Source organism: Symphodus melops (genome assembly GCF_947650265.1).
Source record: "Symphodus melops genome assembly, chromosome: 20".
Lineage (NCBI taxonomy): Eukaryota > Metazoa > Chordata > Actinopteri > Labriformes > Labridae > Symphodus > Symphodus melops.
Window position 1 is genome coordinate 19,528,906 of NC_136710.1, and position 27,093 is coordinate 19,555,998.

Genomic DNA, 27,093 nt, shown 5'->3' on the forward strand with positions numbered 1-27,093 from the left:
GGTGTCTGAGTTAGAGAGCAGGCTCCGCACCTTTGAGTCAGAGTCACAGTCATCTTACGCAGCAGCAGTGAGCCAGCCACCTGTAGCCGGTGCGGGCCGACATAGTGTTAAATCTCCCCCGGTAGCTCCCGAGCAGCCGGGAGGCAGTGGCTGGGTTACTGTCAGAGGGAGGCATAGTAAGAAAACGAGGCTCACGGCTCCCCACCAACCACTTCATGTTTCAAACTCATTTTCCCCACTCAGCGACGCACCCGCTGAGACAAAAACTCTGATAATTGGAGACTCCATAGTCAGAAACGTGAAGTTAGCGAAGTCAGCGGGCATAGTTAGGTGTATACCCGGGGCCAGAGCGGGCGACATCATGGCTCACTTAAAGCTGCTGACAAAGGCTAAACGTAGATTTGATAAAATTGTAATTCATGTCGGCACAAATGACTCCCGACTTCGCCAGTCGGAAATTACTAAAGTTAATGTGGAGTCGGTGTGTAGTTTTGCTAAGACGATGTCGGACTCCGTAGTTTTCTCTGGTCCTCTCCCTAATTTGACCAGTGATGACATGTATAGCCGCATGTCTTCATTCAACCGCTGGCTATCGAGGTGGTGTCCAGTAAACGATGTGGGCTTCATAGATAACTGGCAGTCCTTTTGGGGAAAGCCTGGTCTGCTAGCTAGAGATGGCATCCATCCTACTCTGGTTGGTGCAGCTCTATTATCTAGAAACGTAGCAGAGTTTATTAGTCCCAAACCCTGACAACTCATCAGAGTTCAGACCAGGATGCAGAGCTGCAGTCTTACACACTTCTCTGTGCTTCCTTTAGATCTGTTTACCTGCCACTATAGCTGTCCTTGTGACTGTAAATCTAACTGTAACTCAGTTAGATCTTCTTATAGCTGTAACCCTACTTATACTATAGATACTGTGTCTGTTCTCCGCCCCACACCTGTCATAGGCAATTCCAGCCTCAATAAAAGAGGCGTAAATCATAACAATTTAGTCAAAATCAAAACTACAAATACGATTTGGCAAAAAAATCTAACAATTAAATGCGGCTTACTAAACATTAGATCCCTAGCATCTAAATCTCTCCTGGTAAATGAGCTAATATCAGAGAATCATATTGATCTACTTTGTTTAACTGAAACCTGGCTTTCTCAGGATGAATATGTTAGTTTAAATGAATCCACCCCTCCCAGTCATTTGAATGCTCATATAGCTCGAGACACTGGTTGAGGTGGTGGAGTAGCAGCTATTTTTAATTCTGGTCTTATAATCAATCCTCGACCAAAGCTGAATTATACCTCTTTTGAAAGTCTTGCACTCAGTCTTTCACATCCAGTCTCTAGAACTTTTCAGCCAGTTCTAGTTGTTATAGTTTACCGCCCTCCTGGCCCATATTCAGAATTTCTATAAAAATGTGAAAGAATTTGGCGCTCCACCAAAACGATAGAATCTCGTTTATTTTGGCAAGATAGTCATGATAGATATATGAAAGCTCTACGGCAGGCCCGCACTGCCTATTACTCGTCTCTTATCGAAGAAAATAAAAACAACCCTAGATACCTCTTCAGCACTGTAGCCAGGCTGACAGAGAGTCATAGTTCATTTGAGCCATCTATTCCTTTAGCCCTTAGCAGTAATGATTTCATGAGCTTTTTTAATGATAAAATTCTAAACATTAGAGACAAAATTAGCAACTTACTACCTTTACTTAGTGCAGATTCCTCCTATATTTTCGATTCGGCAGAAACGGCTCCAAATTCTGATACTAACCTCGACTGTTTTTTTCCAATTAACCTCGCAGAACTAAATTCGATTATTTCTGCGTCTAAACCGTCAACTTGTCTTTTAGATCCAATCCCAACCAAGTTGTTTAAGGAAGTCTTTCCTCTAGTTAGCAGCTCCATACTAGATATGATCAATATGTCTTTAGCTATAGGTTATGTACCCCAGTCATTTAAAGTAGCTGTAATTAAACCGCTCCTTAAAAAGCCTACTCTTGATTCAGGAACTCTAGCTAACTATAGACCTATATCTAACCTTCCTTTTATCTCCAAGATCTTAGAGAAAGTGGTAGCTAATCAGTTGTGTGATTTTCTCCACAACAACAGCTTGTTTGAGGAGTTCCAGTCGGGATTTAGAGCTTACCATAGCACTGAGACTGCACTAGTTAGAGTAACAAATGATCTTCTGTTAGCCTCAGACAGGGGACTTCTATCTGTGCTTGTCCTGTTAGATCTTAGTGCTGCTTTTGACACAATTGACCATCAGATTCTGTTACAGAGACTAGAACAATTGCTTGGAGTTACAGGGACTGCTTTAAGTTGGTTTAGATCCTATTTATCAGACAGATCTCAGTTTGTGCATGTTCATGATGAGTCCTCTTTGTACACCAAAGTTAGCCATGGAGTGCCTCAAGGATCAGTGCTTGGTCCGATTTTATTTACATTATATATGCTTCCTCTAGGTAGTATAATGAGAAAACACTCCATGAACTTTCATTGCTATGCAGACGATACTCAGCTCTACATAGCAATGAAGCCAGAAGACACCAACCAGCTTCGTAAACTAGAAGCCTGCGTCAAGGACATCAGGACCTGGATGACCAGAAACTTCTTACTGCTCAACTCAGACAAGACTGAAGTTCTAGTGATTGGTCCTAAGAACCTTAGAGAGACTTTCTCTGCCGATATGACGGCCCTTAGTAGTATTAGTGTAGCCTCTAGTACCACTGTTAGGAACCTAGGAGTTCTGTTTGATCAGGATATGTCCTTTGATTCCTACATTAAACAAATTTCAAGGACAGCTTATTTTCACCTTCGTAATATCTCTAAGATCAGGCAGATCCTGTCACAAAATGATGCTGAAAAATTAGTTCATCCATTTGTTACCTCCAGGTTGGATTACTGTAATTCTATTTTAGCAGGGTGCTATGGTAAATCTCTAAAGACCCTCCAACTCGTCCAAAACGCTGCAGCTCGTGTTCTTACTAGAACGTGGAAAAGGGACCACATGACTCCTGTATTGGCTTCTCTCCATTGGCTCCCTATAAAATCTAGAATAGAATTTAAAATCCTTCTGCTCACCTACAAAGCTCTAAACGGTCAGGCACCATTGTATCTTAAAGAGTTAATTGTACCGTACTATCCGACAAGAACATTACGTTCCCAGCATGCAGGCCTGCTTGTGGTGCCTATACTCTCTATAAGTACTATGGGAGGTAGAGCCTTTAGTTATCAGGCTCCTTTGGAATCGTCTACCAGTCGGGGTCCGGGAGGCAGACACACTAGGTACTTTTAAGAATAGACTTAAAACTTTTCTTTTTGATAAATCTTATAGTTAGGGCTGGCTTAGGACCAGCTCATAGTTATGCTGCTATAGGCCTAGACTACCGGGGGAACTGGCACCAGGATCTCATATCATATGAAGATTTCTGCCTGTTAAAAGGAAGTTTTTTCTTGCCACGCTATGACGGATTAAGCTGGGCTCTTGTAATATAGCCATCAGTAAGGTCCTTTACCTGCTTTTTGTAAACATAACAATGAGCATGGTCTTGTTACCTGCTCTTTTGTTAATGTTAACAGACAAACAGTAAGGTCCTTTACCTGCTTTTGTAAAGTGTCTTGAGATAACGCCTGTTATGAATTGACGCTATATAAATAAAGATTGATTGATTGACTTCTATGAAGAGTGAAGTCTTAAACATTTAGGCTAGGTGTTACTATGTAAAATAAAAATATATATCACTCACTATATGATGATGAATAAATTGATGACATCATCTGACCACACACTCCTCTTCTTAATGATTAGTAATATTTACTATAATTAGCTTGAATTCAAAGCGCTGCTTTTTGAGGGTCTTGAACCTCAGTAGGGGATTTAAGGTCCTTCCAGTGAAATGATCTCTAAAGTTGACCTCTGCTTTGATATCTTAATGCACTCAGGTCAACTTATTTACATCCTCATTTTAATGATTTTAAATAAATTTAGATGATGACCTCACATCCTATGCAAACCTGTCAGGCTATCATTGAACATGTAATGATTAGAGTAAGAGAATAAGTTTATATATTTTATGTTACCATGAGTTTATGGTGATATTAGGTCTACTATTGAATACATTTTTAAATAGCCTGGACTATAGTTAATGCACACACAGTGTCCTCAGTTTGTACCTGGAGCAGTCTACTTCTAGTCTCTGTCCTTTCTTTCTTCAGCCTCTATTTTTCATCTGCAACTGTCTGTCTGAATCACATAGAAGCCTGCTGCTGATTTAAAACAACATAGGATCACTAAAAACAGGACCTCGAGTCATGTTGATGAGGAACAAACATTATCTTAGAGGTGGGGGTTTTTGGCAAAGTTCATTGAGGGTCTAACCTTCTACACTAACTACTGCTTTGAAAAAGTTGAAAGAAAAAATGAACATTTTTCAGAGAGACCATGAAGGCTGGGACTTCATCCTTTCCTGCCGCGTTAGCTTTTGTAAGAGTTACAGGAGAGAAAGAGCAGCAGAGCGAGGCTGAAAAGCAAGATACCATGCCACCCCTCCAGATCCGCCCCTGCTCGTAAAAAACTGATTTTTCTTTTTATTGAATTTGTGCTTTTCACTGAATTCATAACATTTTCTTCAGACCAGCCAATGTAATCAAAGACCACCTCTTAAAACACTTAATTACTGAAGACATTGTGGATTGTAACATAATAAGCAGTTATAATTAAACAGAGTTTACTGACCTGAGAGACACAAGAGACCCAGCAAGAACTTCTCCATCATCCTGGTGCTCTGTGGACTGAATAAGACAGTCTAGACTCTCTACTGATATCAGAGACACTGATATGCAAATCTAAGGACATTCAACACCTGCTCCTTATCCCAGCAGCACAAACGAACCAATGGCCTTGGTTGTAAAGTTAGCACCTGACTTATAGATACTTTGCCACTTGTTCTGCATACTTTCCTCAGCGCTGTCACCTGTGGAAAAAATCAACGTTATTTTAACATTAAAGGATCAATCAGTGAGCTGTGTAGTAAGTGACACGATGACGCTCTCTTCCTCTGTGATCATGAAGGAAACATGCTGTGTTGAAGCTTCTCTGACAACAATGCAGCAGACAGTATTTCCTCCTTCTGACTTTAGGTTCTGGTCATGAGTGATCTGGATTTGTTTGGACCAGAGAAGGTAGGCGCTTTGAAGGCCCCCTAACACGCCCGTTTTGGACGCCCCTCGGTTTGCCAGACATGAGAGCAGTTATCAGGTGTTGCAGCGATGGAAGTGATTAGAGGGTAGAAATCACATTTTGGGGAGGTTTTCACAGTTTTGTTTGTACTCTTCCTCTTTTATAAAGATTTTATTTTACTCTACCTTGCTTTTTAGACAGACAGACAGACAGACAGACAGACAGACAGACAGACAGACAGACAGACAGACAGACAGACAGACAGACAGACAGACAGACAGACAGACAGACAGACAGACAGACAGACAGACAGACAGACAGACAGACAGACAGACAGACAGACAGACAGACAGACAGACAGACAGACAGACAGACAGACAGACAGACAGACAGACAGACAGACAGACAGACAGACAGACAGACAGACAGACAGACAGACAGATCCATTTGCATGAACCTGTGTATCATTAGAAACATGGTAGTAGTGTTGAATGGTCGTGAATCCAACCCTCATGTTTGCTTATATGCTTATCAAATGCTAGAGCAATTGATGTTTTTCAATTGATTCATCTGATGCCAGAGCAATAAAGATTTGATTGAGGAAGGAAAAAGTACATTTCAACATTATTTTAAAAACATTTTAAGTTATTTTGTGTATTGATTTAATCTTTGCTCTTATTTCTTTTATTCTCACATTTCATTTTGGGGGGGTTTCACAGTTTTGTCTGTCTGGCTGGCTGGCTGGCTGGCTGGCTGGCAGTATGACGCAATATGACGCTTTTTGCATCACATGAAGAAAACTTTCAAGCAAAGAAAAACACATTTTTCTCGTCTCAGGGCAAAATGAGGGCTGGATTCACGGCCATTCAACACCACTACCATGTTTCTAATGATACACAGCTTCATGTAAATGGGTGAAGTATCAATTTAACTTGGAAATTGTTAACAAAGTAAAGTCACCTTCATCGAGTCAGGAGAAATGCAAATGACCCTGTAAGTAGAACAACATGATCCAAGTGTGAGGTTTAACTGGACTGTGTTTTTAGAGAATAAAGACTCATGAGCTGACTTGACCCCAAAATCTGTATGAGCTTAAGGTTGTTTTCTAACCATCGCTGTTTTTATTTATGATCAAATGTGAAGGTCATCATGCAAATGAACATCTCAGACAGTCAAATGATGACTCACCTCAGGTTCAGTGCTGTCTTTCTTCTCGCTGTGAGAGGGCAATACATCCAACCAACAATCCACACAGAACATAAAAAGTTTAAAAATAAATGTAAACAACATTGATGTGATAATGTGTGTGAACACCAAAAGATATTACAGAAGAGACACAAAAGATAAAATCATAAGAACATAAATTGGTGCATAATATTGAGCACAATGCAGGGAAAGAAATCTGTGTTACTATAAAATTCTGAAGGAGACCCCCAGAACCCGTACCTGATGGTTCCCCCTTTCTAAACAAATACTTAAATATGTTTCAAAATAAATCCAATATTAAATATCTCTGCATTAACATTTCCACCAGGCTGTCTCAACTCAACTCAACTTTATTTATAAAGCACTTTAAACAGCCCTAGCTGTGACAAAGTGCTGTACATACATGAAGAGCACAAACGTAAAACATAAGTAAAACACTAACAGGGTGAAAACAATTAAAACAATAAAAACAATAAAACAAGAACAGTCTCATGCTGGGTTAAAAGCCAAAGAATAAAAATGTGTTTTAAGATGAGTTTTAAAAATGGACAGTGAGGGGGCGTGTCTTATGTGCAGTGGGAGATCATTCCAGAGTTTGCGACCGGCAGTAGAAAAAGCCCTATCCCCTCTGAGCTTCCGCTTAGACCTGGGTACCTCCAGGAGCAGCTGACTTGAGGCACCGGGCAGGAGCGTAGGGATGGAGCAGTTCAGAGAGGTAAGGTGGGGCGAGATCATTTACAGATTTAAAAACAAATAAAAGAATCTTAAAATGAACTCTAAAGTGCACAGGCAGCCAGTGGAGGGAGGCCAGAATGGATGTAATGTGCTACCTCTTTCGTACTCCGGTTAGGAGGCGAGCAGCAGCGTTCTGGACTAACTGGAGCCGCGTGAGGGAGGACTGGCTGACTCCGAAGTAAAGTGCGTTGCAGTAATCCAGCCGAGATGTAATGAAGCCGTGGATTAGTGTTTCAAAGTGCTTGTGTGAAAGAAAGAGCTTCACCTTTGCCAGCCGCCTTAGGTGAAAGAATCTGGACTTAACAGCTGCACTAATTTGCCGATCCAATCTAAAATCACTGTCCATCTTAAAGCCCAGGTTTGAGACCGTCGGCTTCATATAGCGTGCCAAAGGGCCCAAGTCAACAGGGGAATTTTCAACAGAGCCACTCGGGCCAAACACCATCACTTTAGTTTTGTTTTCATTAAATTTTAAAAAGTTCAGAGACATCCAGGACTTAATGTCTTCAAGACATGACAGAAGTGGATCCAGACAGAAGGCATCTTTCTTCTTCAGGGGCACATAAATCTGACTGTCGTCAGCATAACAGTGAAAAGAGATACCATGCTTTCGCAGGATGGAACCCAGGGGAAGCAGATACAGCGAGAAAAGCAGGGGTCCTAGAATTGAACCCTGTGGGACCCCATATGACAGCGGAGCAGAGCGGGACTCAGAAGCACCAAGGCTTACGCACATTGTTCTTTCTGCAAGATACGATCTAAACCAGTCCAGGGCACTACCACAAATGCCCACTAGGTGCTGCAACCGAGACACTAAGATCTTGTGGTCCACAGTATCAAATGCTGCAGTTAGGTCCAGCAGGAAAAGGATCACATAGTCTCCAGAATCATTCGCCAAGAGGATGTCATTGAACACTTTTAATAAAGCTGACTCCGTGCTATGTCGTGTTTTAAAACCAGCCTGAAAGACCTCCAGGACATCATGCTCTACCAGGAAGGACTTCAGCTGAGCATGGACTACCTTCTCCAGGATCTTTGAAATAAAGGGCAGCTTTGAGATAGGTCTGTAATTGGCTAAAACACTACGATCAAGGCCAGGTTTCTTAAGCATTGGCTGCACCACAGCATGTTTAAAACTTTGGGGGACAACACCAGAAGACAAACTGCTGTTAATAATGGTCAGAACCGACTGCCCTATACTAGGGAACACCTCTTTAAAAAAGTGAGGCGGGACAGTGTCACAGGGAGACCCTGATGGCTTAATCTGGCCAACCACATCCTCTAAAGCCTTCAGAGACACAGGCTCAAACAACTCAAACACAGCTGAGCAAGGAACCGGATCAGATGGGTCAGATGCAGAAGGAGCAATGAGAGCCCTTGCAGTGACATTATTTGACTCAATAATGTTTGACAGGTGCCCTCTTCTGGCCTCTTTAACAGTGCTCTGGTAGAAGTGCCAGCAGTCCTTCAGGATTTGGCTGTCAGAGTAATTCCACCTAAACTTCAGCCCTGTCAAAAAAAAAGAAGAGGAAGATTTTTATTGCTGGACTAAACTACCACTGACATCATCGGACGAATCGTTACAGTTAAAGCCCTGAGTTATTTAGATTTTCCCACCCCTAATATTTATGCAATATGTCTGTCTTCCTCACACAGTGATTGTTGATCTGAGGTTTTATGAACAAAAAAAGAGTCTTTACTCATTGATACTTATAATTAAAATCCCAGAGAGATTTTATGGTTTCAAAACCTGTTATCACAAAGCATGTTGACAACTTCACGGGCAGCTTCTGAAGCCACCCTGAGCTCCAGGTCATAGAGAAATGGTGACTTTCAAAAAGATGATTTGTTACTTTTTTTTGTTACTCTCTTTTTTTCTCACAATGACTCTCTTCACAGACGATAATATTCTCTCTGTTGAATGTAGAATTGCACAAACCCTTGTGAATTTGTATCATGAGAATCATGCAAACACAAGAGGGCGGTGTTGCACTTTTTGTGAAATCCCTTTCACAGGTACGAGGACGGAAAACAAGCTTAAAGTCCTACAGCCCTCTCAGACTTGTACGTTTGTTTGAATCTCAGTTCAGAGGAAATTGAGATTACCAGTCGACTGGTCATGTGACCTGGTCAGCTGGGGAGACACAGGTGTGTAGGGGGCGTGGCCTAATGAGAACAAAGGGAGAGGGGAAAATGTTTGTGGGGATTTTCTTTTGTTTGGTTTGGACAGGGAAGGGGGCAGAGGAGAGAGGGAAAGAAAAGGTGTTTCTGGAGTTTGTTTTTGTGTGGTGCGGTGTTACCTCCTCCATATGAGTGAGCTGCATGTGTTTTGGAGGACCGTAAAGACAAAGGTATCCTGCATCACCCAGGATAAGGAGGGGAGTTAGGTTGCTGGACCGATGGGTGCCAAACTAATGGAATTTTTTTTACCACTTTTTTGAGGATATATATATATATATATAGATATATATATATATATATATATATATATATATATATATATATATAGGTTTCTGAGCTGTTTCCCATGGAGCTAAATTGGATTAAGGAAGGTTTTCCAGGATTGACATTTTCTTTTTTTTTCTTTGAAGGAGGACAATATTTTCTTTTGTATGACAGTTTAATGTTTGATTTTGCAATTAAGAGGGCGATCATTTATTTTCTCCATTTATCTTGCTTGAAGTATTGACAGAAAACAGGGCGACTCTTTCTTTGTCGTTCACCAAATCATTCCTTTTTTAAATATCATAAACTGGTTAAATTGTGAATGGCGGTAGGTTTGATTTAAATATAACTGTTTTTGCTAAATGTACCAACAGCTGAGTATTTAATTTTAGTAGGAAAAAAGACAACGTCTGCACACCAGCAGCTGCTTGAATGAAGTACAATTTAATGGAAATATTACCTCGTGTAACGTTTCTGGCCCTCGCCCTTCATCAGACATGAACAAGTGAAAAGACAAACGCACCACATGTAAAACCCCTGAGGTCACCTGACAGGTCATGTGATCCAAAACCAGGAAACATTTACAACATAATCAATGCAAAACATTCTTATTGAAGGTTCACAAACCTGTGCATAGAAAATCAAAATACATGAACACACAACTGACTGTAGGATTAACATAATAACTTGAATGACTAGTAAAACCAGTTAAACAAAAAGACAACGATATGATCTATAATATAGAAAAAATATAGCACAGCAATGCGCCACACAACTGTGTAGATAAATGTAATATATGTAAATAGATTTAACTAAATGAGACAACATGAGACTCAGTTAAAAGCCAGACTAAAAAGGTAGGTCTTGAGTTATTGATAATGATATTAGATCAGATCTGTCCCATCTCTAATTACAGACTGTACAGCTATAGTTCACTTTCACAGCTCAGTCTTTTCTTCTTTGACATTTTCTTCTCCTTGTGGAAAACTTTCCCATCAGGCTGCTCTCTCCACTTCAGGGTGACTCCACTCAGTCCATTCTCCTTCAGCCGGTCCTGGAACTGAAAGATAAAAAAGGGAAACCATTTCTAAACTTTTTCTTCAATCTGTATTGTTGTTGGAAGCTTGAATGAGTTTCACCTGGCAGGCTAACAGGATAGAAACACAGTCAAACACACAAATGAAGAAAAACATTCCCCCATCACTCACTTGGACAACCATTCAAAGTTTTCTAAAAAGGTTTGGAGACTCACCTTTTTCAGGATCTGTGCTTTCACAGCAGGGTCATTTCAGATCCACAGTGGAGTCCTCTGGCTTCATCCTGATCTTTATCACCTGCCGTTTTACTGTCACACAGAAACAAAGAAGAAACTGTGCTGTTCAGTTACTGCTTCAATACAATAAATTACAAATAATCATCATCTAATGCTGCAGTCTCTTTAAGTGAAAGTCAGTTTATCACTTACCTGGACCAAATAGCAAATGAACGGGAATTTAGTTTTGCAGTCTGACAGAATCCATTGTCCTGATTTTGGCAACAGCGCAGCTCCACAAGCCACACTCATGGAGCCTAATGGAGTTGGACTGTTTTTCCAGCTTGTGTACTTGGAGAGACTCCCATTGGACCAGTTAATGTCAGGATCTCTGTACAAACCAATCCAAACCCTGGTTCCTGTTGGCTTCAAGCTCTTGATCTTCTGGTTCTCAGTGTAGTTCCTCACAGTGGCCAGGTCTATGTAGTTCTCCCTGCAGTACTTCTGAGCGTCGGACCAACTCTTTACCTCACTGACATAAACAAAGTGAGGATCCTCTTGAGTCCCTGCAGTTACAGTTAGGAAAAAAGGAAATGATTGATCCAAGTCAAATGTTTAGTGAACTGCTCTTAAAGAACAATGTCAGATATCTAATAAATTAAATCATTAAGTGACCTCCCTCTCTGATCAGACATTAAGGAAACATACTGTGTTAAAGTGCTGGCTTCTCTGATAACAAAGCAACAGCCAGTATGTCCTCCTTCTAACTTTTGATTCTGGTCCTGAATTGACTGATTTTGTTTTGAGCAGAGAAGGTAGACGCTTTTAATATCCGAGTTCCTTTTGAAAGATGAAGAGCAGTTAGAGGACAGAAAGGTTTCATGACCGATGCAGAACTGGCTAAACACTGAAGCTTCTGTTTCTGTGACATGGCAACCTTGGTGCACATTGACTCTAGGGAGGAGGCGGGGTGGAGACAGGCCACTCTCTCCTACGTGTATCCTAATGAACCATCCCAGAATCAGATTTTAGCTCTAGAGAATGGAATAATATTGGACCTTCTTTTAAAGGAGAGATTACACCCCTATCATTTCTGTGCACTAATACTCCATCCCACTCCTTCATCAATCAGTGCACAAGTTGTGCCAATCAAAGAAAATGTGGACGTGCCCCCGTTTCTCTGTCTCTTACCTGTGTAATAGATAAATGGATATCCGTAAGAGCAAAATTCATCCCATAATCTTCCATAATCGTCTATCTGAGCACAGAATTGACCTCCAATAAAGTCGGGTTCTTTTGTAGGCTCCCAGTTCCTGTAATCAGCCCCACTCCCTGTGTAGCTGTCTGACCATTTCCACTGGATCTTACTGTACAGACCGATCCAGACATGATGTTCACCGAGCAGAGATGGAACTGTGGATTTCAGTTGTTCTACTTCTTCAGTGTTTTCAACAGTGGCCAGGTCTGTGTACTTCTGTCTGCAGTGGGTCTGAGCTTCAGTCCAAGTCATAGGCTCAGCTACATAGTGGTACTGAAAGGGAAGGCATGAAGAGATGTTCCAGCCTGTGAGGAGAACAGACAGAAAGCAGTAAATAAACAGGTGCTCTGCTGCACCTACAACATTAATGATAAAAAGCTGCTTTAACACAACTATTCATGTACAAATTTTCCGTTTATGTGGAGATACAGTTGTCAAACTAAAATAATATGTACTCTGGCTTCTTCAATAATTACAGTTAAAAATGCATCAAAATCTGGATAGTTAAAACATTCAGTGTGTCATTGATTTTGCTTTTTATTGAATTTTCATGGTTAACATTTTTTTTCAGACCAGCCAATACAATCATAAAGACAACCTTTTAAAACACTTAAATACTGAAGACATTGTTAATTGTAACATAGTAACTGTAACACCCGAATTTCCCCCATTGGGGGATCAATAAAGATTATCCTCATCCTTAATAAGCAGTTATAATTAAACACAGTTTACTGACCTGAGAGACACAAGAGACCCAGTAAGATCCTCTCCATCATGGTGGTGCTCCGTTGACTGTAGGACTGTCTCCACTAATATCACTGAGGACATTAAGTAATTCTAGGGACACAAACGTCCAGCTCCTCCTCTCTGTTAATGAGACAGTCCACAGGTCTGTAACACTCTTTATGCACAGAGGTTGACAATATCAACATTTGAATACCATCCTGTTTCTTCCTGCTTTTCCAAGTTAGTTATTGACAGAATGTAAAATAACTTTAATGCTATTCAAACCAGGTTTACTTTTCCGTCCTCATAAAGCTGATTTCCTGAGCAAGACAACAAACGACAACCAGTCCAGTCATTGTTTGTGAATATTCAGATGAACTCCAGGGTAACCATAGAGTTGTCTGGCTGGATGTTTATTAATTCATGTCCAAGTTTGGCTTTATTTGAGGGGAGGAATGTCGTAAAAACAAATTCCTAATTTGCGTATCCAGGACACAGATGCTGTGTTCTTACATTTACAGCATGCTCAGTCGGGTTTTGAGGAAAGCAGAAGTAAAGATACATTTGCATCCACATCTTCAGTGATGTTCCTGGAATAATCAGGTGATTTAGCTCTCTCAGCATCACACACTAGTATCGAGGTTGATCAGACCCCTGCCTGTGTCCAGTTAGCTAGCTACTCTCTCATGGCTCTTCTCTTCACAGCCACAACCATCCTGAGGCCTTCTCAGCCTCATTGGTCATAATGCCTGTTGATCTCTGCTCCCTCTCTCCCTTAATGCCAGAGCAGGTAGACTCTGACCAGAGAATCAGCTGCAAACCACCGACCACTGGTTTTTGCGTCTCGGATAGAGACAGAAAAAAACGTTGTAACAAGCCAGCGACACATTTTTGTTAACACTTTGAATCACAATATTCACCACTAACTAGTTGGTTATTAGCATGCTAATTAGAAGCATACGGGCTGCTTTGTAGTACCTTATTGCACATCTACATTTTATACATGTTCACCACTTATGTCATTAACCAAGATTTTGCCCTCCTTATTATTGTTTAATGAAAGCAAGTTAGGAAGTTTATCTACATGAATTAAGATCTCAATATGCCTTGTTTGGTTTGGCCCTTATAAAGCAGAAGTAAGCAAAAGAAAAAGATCATGTTCATTCAACATAGTTTTCCTTCTTTTTCAAAAAATGTTTTAAATTATTCTGTTTATGGATTTAATCTTTGCTCTTATTTGTTTTTTTCTCACGTTTCATTTCTGGGGATTCATAGTTTTTTGTTGGTACTTTTCTTCTCTTATATCAGTTTTATTTTCATTTCTTTCTCTACCTTGGTTTTATAGCATTTTTGTGAACTATGAGAATTTTGTAAATGTGCTTTATTATCAAACCTGACATGTGTTGTCCTCTCTCACTCAAACATATAAAAAAGTAATTGATAAGAACAAAAGGAAATAAAAATTAGTCTGATGTAAGGGGTTGTTTGTGTTTGTGTGTAAATAATCTTTGCTTCCAGTGAACAAACATTTGCATAAATTTCCCTTTGAAATTATCAACAAAGTGATGTCACCTTCATCGAGTCAGGGGAAATTCAAATGACCCTGTAAGTAGAACAACATGATCCAAGTGTGAGGTTTAACTGGACTGTGTTTTTAGAGAATAAAGACAATTAAATAAAAATGGATCTGTAGATGATTAAATGTTTTTATATGATCTGGAAGTCATTGGAATAATCCTAAATACATAATGTCCTCAAAATCTGTATAATCTTGATGTTTTCTAACCATCGCTGTTTTTAATAATGATCACATGACTCACCTCAGGTTCAGTGCTGTCTTTCTTCTCACTGTGAGAGGGCAATACATCCAACCAACAATCCACACAGAACACAAAAAGTATAAAAATAATCATAAACAACATTGATGTGATAATGTGTTTGAACACCAAAAGATATTACAGAAGAGACACAAAAGATAAAATCATAAGAACATAAATTGGTGCATAATATCGAGCAAAATGCAGGCAAAGAAATCTTTGTTAATGTAAAATTCTGAAGGAGACCCCCAGAACCCGTATCTGATGGTTCCCCCTTTCTAAATAAATACTTAAATATGTTTCAAAATAAATCCAATATTAAATATCTCTGCATTAACATTTCCACCAGGCTGTCAGAGTAATTCAACCTAAACATCAGCCCTGTCAAAAACAATAGAGGTGGATTTTTATTGCTGGACTCAACTAATAATAATAATAATACATTTTATTTGTAAGCGCTTTTACAAGAGGTCAAAGGGACTTTACATGTAAAAATCACAATGTACAGTTAAAAACAGCAAAAAACAGTATAAGACAGAAAAACAGAAAGAAAAGAAGGGAAAGAAGAAGTTATGTATTGAAAGCTAATTCAAAAAGGTGAGTTTTGAGCATGGTCTTAAAAGTTGGGAGGTGTGTGCAGGAACGGATGGGTTTGGGGAGTGAGTTCCAGAGGGAGGCGGCAGCGATGGAGAAGGCTCTGTCTCCCCAGGTTCTGTGCTTGGTCCGTGTAGGTGGGGAGAGGATGTTTCCTTCAGATGAGCGGAGGTCACGGGAGGGGGTGTGGTGGTGAAGCAGGTCTGTGAGGTAAGGTGGGGCCAGGTTATTTAGTGCTTTGTGTGTGAGGAGGATGATTTTGAACTGTATGCGGTGAGTGATGGGGAGTCAGTGCAGGTCACGGAGGACGGCGGTGATGTGGTCTCTGGAGTGGGTGTGGGTGAGCAGGCGTGCGGCTGAGTTCTGGATGTATTGCAGTTTATTGAGGAGTTTGGATGGTGAACCATGGAGGATGCTATTGCAGTAATCTAGTCTGGATGTGATGAATGTATGGATGAGAGTGATGTGGAGACAGGATTCCAGACGGGAGAGCAGGATGGAGTGGTGTCGAAAGCAGCTGTGAGGTCAAGGAGGATGAGGATGGTGAGGTGTCCGGAGTCGGCTGAGAGGAGGAGGTCATTGGTGACTTTTAAAAGACTGTCTCGGTGCTGTGCTTAGTACGGAAACCAGACTGGAATGATTCAAAAAGGTTATTGGAGGTGAGGTGGGTTGTGAGTTGTGTGTCGACAGCACTTTCCAGAATTCTTGACAGGAAGGGGAGATTGGAGATGGGGCGGAAGTTGTTTGGGTTTTTGTGATCAAGACCGGGCTTTTTGATGATGGGTGTGATGGCAGCCAGTTTGAGGGTTTGGGGAATAGAGCCGGTGCAGAGGGAGGAGTTAATGATGTCGATGATGCGTGGGGAGATGACAGGGAGGCAGTCCTTGATGAGTTTGGAGGGTATGGGGTCCAGGGTACAGGTGGAGGTTTTTAATCCGGTCATAATGGTTGTAAGTTGTGCTGGCAGTAATGGAGAGAAATGGGTCAGGTGATGAGTAGTGGTGGGCGGTGAGGCAGGTGGTGAAGCAGGGGGGAATGAAGGTTGGGAGATGTTGAGGTTTCTGTAGATGGTGTTGATTTTTGATTGGAAGAATGATAAGAAGGATTGGCATTTTTCAGTGGTGAATGATGAGGAGATGTTGTCGTGAGGTTTGAGGAGGGAGTTTATGGTGGAGAACAGAGCCTTGGGGTTGTTGGAGCCAGAGTGGATGAGATGGGAGTAGTAGGTGGACCGGGCAGCATTAAGTGCTTCTTTGTTATGTTGAAGGTGATTGGTGTATGCTGAGAGATGAACTGATAGTCCGGTTTTATTGTGGAGTCTTTCAAGTTGCCTTTTCCGGGTCTTCATTTGGCGGAGTGTGGGGGTGAACCAGGGGGCAGAGTGTGTGAAAGAGACAGTTTTGGTTTTGACGGGGGCTAACTGATCTAGGCAGGAGTTGTTGTTGTGTTGTTGTAATGGATTACAAGGTCTGTGGGTGGATGATGATTTAAGATTTCTGAAAGTTATGGTCCGGTTTTGTTTAGTGGTGGGGACAGGGATGTCTATGTCCATGGTGAAGGCCAGGTGGTCGGAAATATGCAGGTTGTGGCTGGTTAACTGTAGGATGTTAAGATTAGTGGAGCAAACCAAGTCCAGAATGTGACCACGGCTGTGTGTTGGGAAGTTGATGTGTTGGGTGAAGTTGAAACATTTTAACAGTTCAAGAAATTCTGTGGCCGGTTTATTGTCTGTATTGTCAATGTGAAGGTTGAAGTCACCCAGGAGGAGAACAGATGGTGAAATGGCAGATAGCTGTGTTAGAAAGTCTGAAAGATCAGAAAGGAAGGAGGGATGTGGTTTCGGGGGGCGATAGATGATGGCTGTGACCAGAGGACAGGGGCCAGAGAGTTTGTACGCTAGGTGTTCAAAGGAGGGGAAAGGAGGAATGGGGATAGTCGTTGTTTTTATGTTTTTCCTGTGGATGGCAGCAATGCCACCTCCCCGGCCTTCTGTGCGGGGTTTGTCTATGTAGGTAAGTAAGTAAGTACATTTTATTTATATAGCACTTTTCGCAGGCAGAGGCCACAAAGTGCTTCACAATCAAAGCTAAAACATCACACGCAATATACAGACAGTACAAAGATCATGGCAGCCCTAAAAGAGGCTAATTAAAAGCCTGGACAAATAAAAACGTCTTCAGTTGACTCTTGAAAGTGTCAACTGAATCAATTGAGCGCAAAGATGGCGGAAGTTCATTCCAGAGCCTCGGAGCAACAACCTGGAAAGACCGGTCTCCTCTAGTGCGATAATGAGCTCACGGGACCTTCAACAGATTGTGATCCATAGACCTCAGCGCTCACACAGGAGCGTAAGGCTGGATCAGCTCACTAAGGTAAGAGGGAGCCTGACCATGCAAGGCTCTGAAAGCCAGAACCAGGATTTTAAACTTGAACCTAAAGGACACTGGCAGCCAGTGAAGGTCTTTCAGAACAGGGGACATGTGGGTCCTCCTATTTGTGCGGGTCAGAATTCTTGCTGCAGAATTTTGAACTAATTGGAGTCTAGAGAGCTCTTTCTTGTTTAGACAGGGAAACAAACTGTTGCAATAGTCTAAACGTGAAGACACAAAGGCATGGATAATGAGCTCCAAATTGTTCTGCGAAACCATGTTTCTGAGTTTGGAGATCTTCCTCAGTTGAAAGAAGCAGTTCCTTGACAGCTGTTTACAGTGCTGCACTAAAGACATGTCTTTGTCGAAGATAACTCCCAGGTTTCTAAGACTAGACTTCACGGACTGGCCTAGGTCCCCCAAGAACTGCTTAATCCCTGGAATTGAGTCATCAGGGGCGAGAATCAATGTTTCTGTTTTGTCAGCATTGAGCTGCAGAGAGTTTTCGCTGAGCCATTGTTTGATTTCTATCAGACAATGACGTAGGGAGCTCAGTTTCTGGATCTCAGACGGCTTAAAAGAGCAGTACAGCTGGATATCATCAGCGAATAGGTGGAAAGAAACATCACTGAACCTTCGTATGATCTTTCCCAGAGGGATCAAATACAACAAAAACAAGACAGGACCCAAGACGGAACCTTGAGGTGAATCCTGTGGGGGTGACTTGGTTTAATGGAAAATAGTCCAGAGGTTTTTGCCAGGTTTCAGTGAGACAAAGAAAATCCAGGTTATTGTGTGTGATAAATTCACTGAGAATGAGGCTCTTGTTATTAAGAGAGCGGGTGTTGAACAAGGCCAGTTTCAGGTGATGTTGCTTTGGGAGAGGGTGTGATGACCGGGGGAGTGGACGGAGATTTGTCGGATTAATATGTTTTGTGTTGAGTGGACAGAGGCGTCTGTGACTGATGATGGTGAAGATATGTGTGATAGGTTGTTGTTGTAATGACTGATGTGGCCAGGGAGGGGAGCTGGAGAGCGGGACCGTAGAGCTTTGGCAGGAGAAGAAGAGTGATTGGGGGGGATGTGGCAGGTAAACAGTCATGCATGCTCACGTGTAGCAGTGTGGACAGCGTGTTGGATATTAGCCGCTAGCATGCGGCTCCCGTGTCTGTTTGGGTGAAGGCCATCAGTTTTGAGGAGTTGGGAGTGGTTCCAGAAGAGATTAAAATTGTCTATGAATTTGATTTTGCGAGCGAACTACCACTTACATCATCGGACGAATCGTTACAGTTCAAATAAAAACAACTCAACCAATTTTCGATGAAGTGATTAATTTCTATTAATTAACTAGAAAGCCATGAGTTCATTAGATTATTTAAGTCCCACCCCAAATATTTATGCAATCTAAACAGCGCTGTCTGTCTTCCTCACACAGTGATTGTTGAACTGAAGTTTTATAAACAAAAAAAGAGTCTTTACTTATCAATAGTTACAAGATTTTATGCTTTTCGAAACCTGTGTTATCACAAAGCATGTTGACAACTTCACAGGCAGCTTCTGAAGCCACCCTGAGCTCTAGGTCATAGAGAAAATGGTGACTTTCAAAAAGATGAATTGTGACTCTTTTTTGTGACTTTTTTTTTCTCTCACAATGACTCGTCACAGACGATAATATTCTCTCTGTGGAATGTAGAATTGCACAAACCCTTGTGAATTTTTATCATGAGAATCATGCAAACACAAGAGGGCGGTGTTGCACTTTTTGTGAAATCCCATTCACAGGTACGAGAACGGAAAACAAGCTTAAAGTCCTACAGCCCTCTCAGACTTGTACGTTTGTTTTAATCTCAGTTCAGAGGAAACTGAGATTACCTGTAGACTGGTCATGTGACCTGGTCAGCTGGGGAGACACAGGTGTTTTTTATTGCTGGACTAAACTACCACTTACATCATCGGACGAATCGTTACAGTTCAAATAAAAACAACTCGACCGATTTACAAATTCAAGGTTCAAGGTTCAAGGTTCTTTATTTGTCAATTCCAAAATATGTCAGACATACAGTGAAATCGAAATTACGTTTCCCCCCTCCCCACGGTGCAATGTAGATAAGAAAAAGGTAAATAAAATAAAACAAGGTAAAAAGAGGTAAAAAAGATGTAAAAAGATAAATTATATTTACATTAATAAACCTAAATGTGCAAAAGTATTAAGTTAAATAAAATGGAGTATAGAACCAGATTATAAGAAAAGTCAAACTTGTGCATGCGTGCAATGTGCAATAAGTGACCAGGGTTCTGTTTCAATGTTCAAACAGGAGGAGGTTCCAGTGATTCAGTGTTCATGGGGGCAAAGGGGAGAGAGGAGAGAGAGGGGAGGGAAGAGAGAGGAGGGAGGGGAGAGAGGGGAGGGAAGAGAGGGAAGAGAGTTCAGCTTCCTGACAGCTTGGTGGAAGAAGCTGTTTCTCAGTCTGGTAGAGCCGGCCCGCAGGCTGCGGTACCGTCTCCCCGATGGCAGGAGGCTGAAGAGGCTGTGTGAGGGGTGGGTGGGGTCACTCACAATGCGGGTTGCTTTGCGGGTGAGGCGGGTGCCGTAGAGGTTCAGAAGAGAGGGGAGCGGGACACCGATGATCCGTTCAGCCGCCTTCACTGTGCGCTGCAGGGTCTTGTGGTTGGCAGCAGTGCAGCTCCCCAGCCACACAGTGATGCAGCTGGTCAGGATGCTCTCCATGGTGCCTCTGTAGAAGGAGCACATGATGGGTCGGGATGCTCGTGCTCTCTTCAGCTTACGGAGGAAGTAGAGGCGCTGCTGGGACTTCTTGGCCAGTGATGTGGTGTTGGCTGTCCAGGAGAGTTCCTCACTGATGTGGACCCCCAGGAACTTGGTGCTGCTCACTCTCTCCACAGGAGCAACGTCGATGGTCACGGGGGGTTTGGGAGTGGGGGCCCTCCGGAAGTCGACAACAACCTCCTTGGTCTTGTCGATATTCAGGAAGAGGTTGTTGTTTTTGCACCACGTGGCCAGTTGGCCCACCTCCATCCTGTAGTGCGTCTCATCGTTGTTGGAGATGAGACCGACCACTGTTGTGTCGTCCGCAAACTTCACAATGTGGTTGCTGCTGAAGGATGGAGTGCAGTCGTGGGTCAGCAGCGTGAAGAGCAGGGGGCTGAGCACACAGCCTTGGGGGGCCCCAGTGCTAAGGGATGGTGGTTTTTGATGCATTGCCGCCAACCCGCACAGTCTGAGGCCTCCCGCTGAGGAAGTCCAGCAGCCGGTTGCACAGGGAAGTGCTGAGCCCCAGCTGGTCCAGTTTGCCGATCAGCTGCTGAGGGATGATGGTGTTGAATGCTGAACTGAAGTCTATGAACAGCATTCTGACGTATGAGTTTTTGGAGTCCAGGTGGGTGAGGGCTGGGTGAAGAGCAGAGCAGATTGCATCCTCGGTTGATCTGTTGCCCCGGTATGCAAATTGGTAGGGGTCCAGGGTGGAGGGAAGGGAGGATTTGATGTGGGCCATGACTAATCTTTCAAAGCACTTCATGATGATGGGGGTCAGTGCAACGGGTCTATAGTCATTGAGAGTGGATGGTGATGGCTTCTTTGGAATGGGTATGATGGTGGTCGTTTTGAAGCATGTTGGAACAACAGTCTGCCTCAGAGAAGTGTTGAAAATGTCTGTGAAGACATCTTTGAGCTCCTCTGCACAGTCCTTCAGCACACGGCCAGGGATGTTGTCTGGACCTGCAGCCTTGCGGGTGTTGATGTTGGATAAGGTTCTCTTCACGCTGGCTGCAGTCAGGCACAGGGTCTGGTCGTGGGGAGGAGGGGTGGTCTTCTGTGCGGGCATGCTATTTTTTGCTTCAAACCTGGCAAAGAAGCTGTTTAGGTCGTTCAGCAGAGAGGTGTTGTTGTCACAGGTCTGTGGCTTGGGTTTGTAGTCCGTGATGGTCTGGATACCACGCCACAGGCTCTGCGCGTCTCTGCTGTCCTTGAAGTGTCTGGTTACTTTAAGTGAGTAGCTATGTTTAGCTTTCCTGATGCTACGGGATAGGTTGGCCCTCGCTGTTCTCAGGCCGACTGCATCTCCAGCTCTGAAGGCGATGTTCCTGGCCCTCAGTAGCCTGCGTACCTCTCCTGTCAGCCATGGCTTCTGGTTAGCCCGGGTGGTGATGGTTCTGGTGGTGGTGACATCATCAATGCATTTGCTGATGTAGGAGGTAACAGTGTCTGAGTACTCCTCAATGTCTGTGTGGTTGTTGTAGTCGATGAAGTGATTAATTTTTATTAATTAATTAGAAAGCCATGAGTTAATTAGATTATTTAAGTCCCACCTGTGGCGGTCCACTAGGGGTGCTCATCACCAGATGCGATTGGCAGATAGGCCAGAGAAAGGCGAATATAAGGGGTAGCACTTCCGGGTGAATGTTGTGATTGTTTTGGTGGAAGTCTGAGAATAAACTCACCGGCTCCGGAAACAAACAACTACATGCACTTTTGTCTAAGGACGCGCATTGAAAGCATACAGAATAAATATCCCACCTCTTATTCCCTCTTCAGGTGGTCCCATCTCTTGCTGACCTGGGAGACTGAGACCTGTCCCGCCAGGTCAAGCAACTTGATGATTTTCCTGTGGAGAACACAAATTGTGTCAGCCTCATCACTCCTTGTTTTGGTAGCCACAGGACAAGTGGTCTTAGTAACAGGGTACACTTGTTTAACAGTTGTGATAGCATGAGACAGGATTGATCACTGGGCATTAGGTTCCATTAGTCAGGATTTTGACAACTCAACTGATGTGACATTCAACTCACCCCCACGCCTTCTTGGCAGTGTGGCGTTTACCCGTAAGGAAATGATCATTCTCTTTACGGGTCTTAATCAATGATGTCATTATTTCATCGGTCCCTGTTAAATCACATATACATTCATTTATCACATCATTGGGCACCAATTCACGCTACCAAGCGCTTTGGTTTTACACTCGTGACCTGTAAATAATTCCATAAAAGGCTTATGTTGCTTAAGTTTTGACTTCAGCACTCACACTGTCTCTGCAACGCATTTACTGTTGTTCCCATATTTACATATTTACCGTTACCAACATAGAAGTGTGAGGATCAGCATAGCCAGAGGTTAAAAAATAATCATATTAACTTTTCAGCTCACAACAAATACTTGGCTCCTATTCAAATAAAGCTCTGCTGGCATGACATGTCTTACACACAGCCTTTTTATCACAGTAAAGCATACCTAAACAAATTACCATAATATAGTTTACTAATTAAATACTATATCCTCTACATTACCAAACTGTATAAATTCATGATAATTCGGATTAATTAATAGTAATCGCAAAACACCAAGGATAGCAAATTCAAATGTTTTCAATGTCAATCCTCTCGCATATTCTTTTACTGGACAGATATGAGTGTCTGAATGTGAGGAAGAAATGCCACTTACACTTGAACAACTTTTCCACCGCCACCTCGTTCACATATCCCTGATGTGGGGGCTGAAGTTTTTATACCGTTCAGCTGAACGTCTCTTCCGGAAAGTCAGCTCTCATGTCTCTGAGTTTTCATGGTTTGTTTTTGGACACAAACATGAAGGTTTGTTTGGGCATTTATGGAGATTCCTGTGTCCAATGAAAAGTTTGCACTCTTGGCAAGCGGAGCGAGGTACGTGCATGAGTTGCGTAATTGTGAAGGTGTTAATTGAATAATTCATGAATGAAAAGCGAGGTTCACTGCTATAAGGGATTGTGCAATATTGTTGTGTTATGTGATGTGCTGTGTGTTTGAATCAGGCCTGTTGTGATGTGTATGTTAATGGTAATGCGTTTGTTTCGAGTAAAGTGTTGCACTGTGAGATCTTTGTTTATGAATGAATGGTAAAATGTTTAGATCTTTGTAGTGAATTGCAATCCACTGCTTTGAATGTTAATTTTGGCTTTATTTGCCTTGTTTTTTAGTTTCACGGTGCTCGAAGTGAGATAAATAAAATCACATCAGTCGAACTCCACGCTTGCTCATTGTCGAGGGCTGCTACACTGTCCATGCTGCATGAATTACATGCGCTTATCCAAGATATCTTGTGTTATTTAAGGATCTGGATCCTTTAGTGAACAGCAGTCCAGCAGCCTTTGTTTATGGTTGTTTCTTCTGTCCACATGTTCAAGCTGCAGATTCCTGTTCTGTTGAATGCACAGGGCATCGAGAGTGCAGCCAGACGCAAAAGCTACCTGAGGCAAAGCCGGTCCTGCCAGACACAAAGATCGCCCTTCAGGATTTAAGAAAAGTTGATTTGGCCCTCGTGCTAATAAAGTGAGGGTATTGATTATGCACAAAATGCTGAATCTGAAAGAAACAGATTAAATGAGATTGAGGGAAGTCTGCAAATGAAAGTACCATCAATATAGAGGTAATCAAGGAACTGCAGACCATTATTTGACAAGGATTCAAATGCGAGGTTGAAACAATGGAGGTGGAGAACATGATCCACTCGGGCTCAATGTCTCCAGCCTCCCCCGGGTTCTGTGAAAAGCTCGTCCGGAGGTGGGAGTTGAAGACCTCGCTAACAGAGGGTTCAGCCAGACGTTCCCAGAAGACCCTCACTACACGTTTGGGCCTGACGAGTCTGACCGGCTTCCTCCCCTGCCAGCACATCCATGTGCTTGAACATGGTGTTTGTTATGGACAAACTGTGACTGGCACAGAAGTCCAATAACAGAACACTGCTCTGGTTCAGATCAGGGAGGCCATTCATCCCAATCACCCCCCTTCAAGTCTCACTGTTGTTGCCAACATGAGCATTGAAGTCCCCCAGTAGAACAATGGAATCCCCAGTCAGAGCACAATAGATTTCTCTGTGACACATTTGGTTGATAGAGGTAGCTGTGAACAAACCACTGACCATAACGTGACAGGCGAGGAGGTTAGTTTCATGCTGGCCCATAGAGGACGGTCATTGAGAGCGATCTTAACATTCCAGAAAAGGATTTTCTTGACATTACAAGCCCAATAGTATCAGCGAAAGTCTGGTAAGGCCAAACCTCCAAGAGATTTGGGAAGTTGACCTCTTTATGCGAGCTTGTTTATTGTGCCATAAAAATGAGTTCATAACAGGTCAAGTGTATAAAAAAAGATTTGCGGATGAACACAGGGGCATGGCCAAAGATATAAAGAAAACTGGGAAGTATTGTCATTTTGACAAGATTGACACAACCCAGAAAGGACAAAGGAATAGTAGACCACCTAGCAAAATCAAATTTAACACGCTCGAGCAGTGGTTGAAAGTTTTTTGCAAATAATTCAGAGAGTAATTTTGTTATGATAAAGCCAAGACACTTTAATCCTTGGGTCGCTTTTCTAAAGGAGAAGAGGGTGGGCGGGAGCTTCTCTGCAGGGGAGTTAATTGGAAGATTTAATTTTATAGCCAGACAACTTTCTGAATTGCTCTAAAATATACAACATTTTGTGGATGAGGTTGGGTTGGTGACGTAAAGCGGGAGGTCATCTGCATATAGAGATAGTTTATGATAGTCGCCAAATCTGGAAATCCCTTCAAATTTCCTTTCATTACAAAGCCGTAAGGCTAAGGGTTCGACAGCAAGAGCAAACGGGGATGGACAAAGAGGACACCCCTGCCGGGTGCCACGAGATAAAGAAAAATATTTAGATTTAATGCCATCAATATTAATACTATCCACGGGGGAAGTGTAAAGAAGCTTAAGCCATGATATGAAGTAGGGACTAAAACAGAATTTGCATAAAAGAACACAGAGGCTGTCCTACTCCATGCGGTCAACGCGGTCTGCATCTAACGATAGGATGATTTCGGCCAGGTTAGTGTCTGAAGAAGAGCATGTGATGTTTAATAACCTTCTAGTATGATGAAAAGACGGTCATCCAGAAACAAAGACATTCTGGTTTATTAGCGTTGGAGTGACCTGACGACGAATGCCGAATACTCTGGCCAAAATTTTATTGTCAACATTAAGCAGGGAAATGGGTCTGTAACTGCTACAATGGAGGGGGTCTTTATTCTTTTTAACCTGTGATCCAGCATAAAGTGTTATGGCATTTTATTTTTTTAGTTTTTATCGTTTGCAGTGTTTTTGTGTTTTTATCGTTTGCAGTGTATTTTACTTTTCATTTATATCATAAGAACTGCCATAGTCACATGCTGCACGACTTAATTGATCACATGACTTTGCCCCAATCCCGGAGACCTTCAAATCAGCGCACCTGTGTTGGTGAGGAGGAATGCACATAAAAAGGACGGAAGCAACAAACAGAGGGAGAGAAACGGGAACGGAGGCGAACGGCACGGGACGAGACGAGGACGTGAACGGGAGCGGAACGGGACGGGGACGGGAATGGAACGGGACGGGAACAGAACCGGAAGAGCAGGAAGAGAGCAGGAAGACCGCGTACCACCGCTCAAGCAGTAAAGGTGAAGGACGGCACACGCATCGGGGACCACGCACGCTGAGACCGCAAGTGCTGCAAGGCGATACACACACAGGGGCAGAGGAGGACTCTGCCTTCCGTGTAAGTACCCTTTGGGACCGTATAGTAGCACTTGTCGGAGAGAAGTGAAACAGGAAGCCACTGTGTTAGGACGTTGACTGCCGCTTGTTGTTCCGTGCAGGTGTCTCAGCGTGCAGAGGACAGGAGCCAGCCGGGAGAGACCGAGACTGAGTGAAGGAGTGTTGTGAAGCCTGACACACGCAGGGGCAGAGGAAACTCTGCCTCGAGTGTAAGTATTGTAGCGACACTCCACCCTGTAGCCTAAGGCCCTAATAGTCTCGTATCCCCGTGCTGGCGTATGCTTTGCATTTGCAGGTGACCCGGTGCGTGTGACCAGAAGAAGAGTTACTGCCTGGAGGAGGAAGGGGACGGTGCCATTTTTTTTAAAAAGCATTTTTAGCCCACGTGTTTTTAGGGACTCTTAGCATTTTTTTGTGGCTATTTTTGTTATCATCCTTTTAATAAATTTTAATTAAGCTGCGCTATCTTTGGTTCCTCCTTGTCCACAGTGTGCTCTCACCCGGTCATCCCACTCTACTTATCAATAATTCTCTGGTCAAATTTCAGTACACCTCTCATAGTTTCTCCATAGCCCCTCCCCCATTACAAACCAGCAGGGTGATCAAGATGACCAAGAGATTTGGAGCTCTGTAAAGACCGGATAGCCTCTTGGACCTCTGCAACCGTTATGGGGGCCTCTACATTACAAAAGAAACAGTTGTCTACTTGAGGGTATTAAAGCGTAATCCTTCTTTAATCTGGTCTAAAACAAGAGATAGAGATTCATATAACCTGAAGGTTGTGCAGATTTTAGGGATAAAGTATTCATGTGTATTTAAAACATGACATCACAATAATGACAGAGAAGTGTTAAAAAGTCACCTGTTTGTTCTGCTTAATCAATCGTAAAAGAAATCTGACTCCTTAATTTAGTTACCTTTGATTTTTCCGCGTACTCGTTGAGAAGACAGGAAGACGTT

At 42.6% G+C, this 27,093-nt stretch overlaps 1 protein-coding gene across 1 annotated transcript in view; it reads right to left on the bottom strand.

The window, feature by feature from the left end:
• Positions 1–27,093, bottom strand: part of LOC306841230 (C-type mannose receptor 2-like) — a 51,885-nt gene that overhangs the window by 20,707 nt on the left and 4,085 nt on the right. The gene's annotated exons all lie outside the window — the stretch shown is intronic.